This window comes from Glycine soja, chromosome 3 (assembly GCF_004193775.1).
Source record: "Glycine soja cultivar W05 chromosome 3, ASM419377v2, whole genome shotgun sequence".
Classification (NCBI taxonomy): domain Eukaryota; kingdom Viridiplantae; phylum Streptophyta; class Magnoliopsida; order Fabales; family Fabaceae; genus Glycine; species Glycine soja.
In genome coordinates this window covers 14775824-14779891 of record NC_041004.1, presented here as the reverse complement: position 1 = coordinate 14779891, position 4068 = coordinate 14775824, and the positions used below count along the sequence as shown (strand labels likewise).

Here is a 4068-nt window from a genome sequence, read left to right as displayed (position 1 = left end):
AAAATGAAATTGTAAATTCTTTGAAACTTGCTTAATTTTAGAACTAATAATATAAATCCAAATTTAATTGTTAGATTTTATCGCACTTATTTTTTGTAACATACTTGCCAATTAATACAAAATTATTCTTAAGATGATTATATACATAATTATTATAATAACTAATATACATATGGAAAGGCTTGGTTGTTGTTGTTACCTCTTTGTTTTGCCTAACGGACCAAGTGATCTTATCAGTGTGGGGATAATCGTAGCTGGTGCTTTTGTCGCGGGAGCTCGTGACTTGGCATTTGATGCTTTTTCCTATTCAGTTGTATTTATAGAAAACATGTCTAAGGCAGTATACCTCGCTTCTGTTTCTCGTGTAGGCAAGATTTCACCATTTCCTTGTTTTGTCTCATTCTTTTGATTACTTTAGGCATTCTTCAGTGAGTATTTGCACATTTTCAACTTTTCATAGGTAAATCCAGCGGCCTTAAGTTTGTTTAATCTCCAATTAATGTCATTGGATCTTATCATGATAATTGCACCCATCTTAACTTTTTTATTTTCTATTTAGTGGTGATTTGTGGACCGATCTTGTTTCTCTGGTCCTTACTCAGAGGAGACCTTCAAGTAACACTAAACTTCCCATATTGTATTCATTTGAATTAACTTTTTTAGTATGTGAAAATTAATTGTTTTAATGATTTTCCCTCATCTGCGAGAGGATCCAAAGGCTCAAGAAGAAATTTTACTTCCACTTTCAAGATTATGTTGATTTGATTATCTGGAAGGTTGGGGCTTTGACATTTCCGGTAGTATGGCTGTAGCCAACCACTTCCGATAGCATTTTCTCTTTTATTATTCTTGTTTAAGTATTTTCAGCAAATGGAGAGCCTTGAGCCCGACGTTGCGGATTGCTTGGATGGTTGCACAACTGGTTGTGTTCAAAACGACTGTAAGTGATTATGATTATGGTTTCTTCAATATGATTTTCCTCTTTACTGTTTTTTATATAAAATAACCCTTTTTAATAAAAAAAAACATCTTAATTCATTCATTTACTTTGAATTTAACTTTTATTGCTCTTTAATTATGCAATACAAACTATTTTTGTATTTTTATTACATTTTTAATTCACTAAAATTATACCAAAAAACTGTGATGGTTGGCAAAATCAAAATAGGAAACTAGTAGAATGAAATTAGATGATATAATATGATTTGGATGTATAATGTGAGCTGAAAATGTCACATGCAGCGAGGCTTCAAGCACGGTGTGAAGGCAAGTGCAGCATTAGATACGGTCCAAGTAACCAATCTAATCCCAAATATTTCTTCTTCACACTTATAATGTTATATATGATAAAAAAAAAAGACAATATATTTTGTCTTTTGGCCTAGTATATGTGTTTGTTTGAACAATTGAACTAATTTAATGATGTGTTGTTTAAATTAATAAACATAAATGAAATATAACATCAATAGGAAAAATAATCTTAAGCTAATGAATTGTTTAAATTGCATAATTTAAACTGAAATAAAATAGAATGGATTTCATTATTTTGAATATCTTTTCATCTATTTTTTCTTAAATTTAAAAGCATTTAAACATAATTATTTTAATTTTTATTTTAAATTTGTTGAATTATACTTTTATCAATTTGAAACTAAAGGGCCTAAACCCACTAAGTTTTTTTTATCGGCAATAGTCATATTATATAAAAGCACCAGGGGTGCAAAAAGAAATACAACATAAGAGAAAAAGCAAAGAACCCAAGAGCTATGAACAATAAAGCGCCATTGGGAAAGGAAGTCCAAGCACAAAAACATGCTCTCGGGAATAATTCTAAGGACAACTTATACACATTAGAAAAGGAATAGAATTTTTTAATGAAAAATGTTTGTTCAAATATTTCTATATAGGAAACAAAGTGAAAACTAAATATAGTGTCATTATTTGTATTGGAGCTAAAACATTGATATTCAGGGTCATTATTCTCTATTGACCTGTAAGATTTAAGCAGCACTAATAGTATAATGTGTTTGTTGTCATGAAAAATTATGATCTACCTTATAATAACATCATTTTTTTCTTCTATTGATATAGGTGGCTGAGGATTCATTCTTTGTCAGACATGGTGTAGCTTGGTGGTTTCTTAATTTTGTTACTAATTATGAAATATGAATTGTCTTTAATTTCAGGTATTTTTAATGTTTTTGAATATTTTTGTATGTATGCACGAATTTTTTGTTCTTATATCTCTCATTTTTCTATAGATTCATTGTATAGAATTGTATACAATATATGCTAAATTTGAATACTTAATTAAAATCTAATGTGTGTCTCATAAGAAAACCAGAGTAATTAAATGAGTGGTTAATTTTATTCTGTTTTATATTTAATTTATTGAAAAAACAATTAAATGCATGCATGATGATATTCAAATAAAATATCTTAAAAAATAAATCATTCTATGATGGTTCTTAAATCGTCTTTGAAAGATGTTTTTCTAAGACGGTTTTTAACTAACTAAGAACCATCTTAGAATGATATCTTTTTATAAGATGAGTTTTTATAGAACCGTCATCGAAAGTCTTGACTTTCGATAACATTGGCTTAAAAAACGGTTCAAAATCGTCTTTGAATGTATGTTACAACCGTCGTAGAAGAATTTTTTTTCCAATAGTGACGGATTATTTAAATTAAAAAGTAATAACACTCATACTAATAATGATTAACAACAAAATTAAATTAAAAAAGAATAACACTCATATAAATAATGATCATAATAATAATATTAATAATGACACAAAATTATAAATGGAATATTTGTTTGGATGGAAATCTCTTAAAAAATTTGACTCCTTAATTCTCTTTAGACTTACATGGATCAAAGATTTAATAAATTTATATCATCGTCATTAACATCATCATCAATAAAAACAACAGACATAATGATAATCTTAATAATTTGAATAAGACAAAGGAAAATGGAGTTTGGTGTGAATTTTCTCATAAAACTTAAAAAAGAATAAGAGTAGAACCATGTAGTCATTATGAAGTTTCATCATAAGACTTAAAGACTTAAAGAGAATAAAATAATAATTTTTAAATTTCTTAGGGGCGTTCATTTTAAGTCATACAAAATTATTTTAAGTGAGAATGTACCGATCCCAAAGTTATAAAAAAATAAACTATTCCTAGACATGATATATTTCTAGCAATATATCATATTACACATAATTTCTCCTCTTTCTATTCCCATGTGAATATGTGGGAATCCAATATTCCCACAGGAATATAAGTTATTTTCTAAAATAACTTTTCACTTTCACTTTATTCTATTTTTATAAAAAAATTATTTTTTAATTAAAATAAATTTTAAAATATTTCAAGAAATATTAAATAGTTATTAAACATGTTGATGAAAACAACATTCTTAATAGTATTATTTTAAAAAATATCATTCCCAATAATATAATTTATTTCGTGAAACAAATGTCCTGTTAGGTGGATGTTTAGAAGAAAGAAAATTTTTTCATACCCAAAATTTATGATTCTCATAAATTATGATTATTAAAAAATCATGAACATAGGTTATCATGGTTTTTAAGAAAAACTATAATATGTATAGTTAGTCATAAACATTTCTAGTAATGTTTTTTTTTTCATGATTGACATTTCTAGTAATGTTTACATATATTTTTTTGAGAAATATATGTTTACACTTAAAAATGCTTGATTTATGAGAAATTTATGTAAATATTATCAGAAATCAAGTATTTTTAAGTGTGATTTTAATAAAAAAAATTCTAGATATATAAATATATATTTTTTTCAAAATATCCTTTTAGAGAAATATCATTAGATACATTTATGTAAAACTTTACTATTTAAAGATTTTTAATATTTTTATTTATCAAATGAGAATCTTTATTAATAAAAACAAGTTTTATTATTTTTAAATTAAGAAATTAAAAATAATAAAATAATTTCTATAAATTTAAATTACAAATATGTTGGTGCAATTTTTAATATATTTTTATTTAACTTCAATTTCACGAAACTTTAACTCTCCATTTT

The 4068-nt window shown here is 25.6% G+C and overlaps 1 long non-coding RNA gene across 1 annotated transcript; it reads left to right on the top strand.

The window, feature by feature from the left end:
- The first annotated feature begins 230 nt into the window (after positions 1 to 230).
- LOC114405420 lies at positions 231 to 2242 on the top strand. Its single transcript, XR_003665210.1, has 4 exons — positions 231 to 460; positions 560 to 940; positions 1243 to 1293; positions 2092 to 2242. It is a non-coding gene; the product is annotated as an uncharacterized LOC114405420 (long non-coding RNA).
- Positions 2243 to 4068: the final 1826 nt, after the last annotated feature.